Below are 386 nucleotides of genomic sequence, written 5' to 3'. Positions count from 1 at the left end.
ACAAAAAATAGCAAATAAAATGTAGATATAAGCAGAATACATCAGTTATCACCATCTCAAAAAAATGCAATGTGTTACGAATGACATAACAATATACTAACCCTGTCGACTGTCCAACCTCGGTAAGCGTGGGGATTCGATCAAACACCTATAAGAAAGGGCAGGACAAGTCACCGAGATGTCGAGGCGTATACTGAAGGCTTGTGAACTTCAGGTAGGGATGTTTTCAAAACTGTTAAACCCCCACGCAAACATCTTCCCCGATTTTTTCTAGGTGCTTTTCTGTCTCCCATTCCATTTTATCCCTTACTTTCTTCATTTTTTTCTGTCTCTTTGTTTCTGTCCCTCTTTCTAAATATGTTTGTTTGTCTGTATCTGTCTGAAAG

The 386-nt window shown here is 38.6% G+C and overlaps 1 protein-coding gene across 1 annotated transcript in view; it reads right to left on the bottom strand.

Moving 5' to 3' along the window:
- Positions 1–189, bottom strand: part of LOC119581721 (neurogenic locus notch homolog protein 1-like) — a gene marked incomplete in the record, with an annotated part of 24,689 nt that extends 24,500 nt beyond the window's left edge. The window contains 1 exon segment of the mRNA XM_037929846.1: positions 102–189.
- Between the last annotated feature and the right edge of the window lie 197 nt (positions 190–386).

This window comes from Penaeus monodon, chromosome 15 (assembly GCF_015228065.2).
Source record: "Penaeus monodon isolate SGIC_2016 chromosome 15, NSTDA_Pmon_1, whole genome shotgun sequence".
In the NCBI taxonomy this organism is placed as follows: domain Eukaryota; kingdom Metazoa; phylum Arthropoda; class Malacostraca; order Decapoda; family Penaeidae; genus Penaeus; species Penaeus monodon.
Note: the sequence above shows the minus strand (reverse complement) of the source record. Positions and strands in the feature narration are given on the sequence as shown.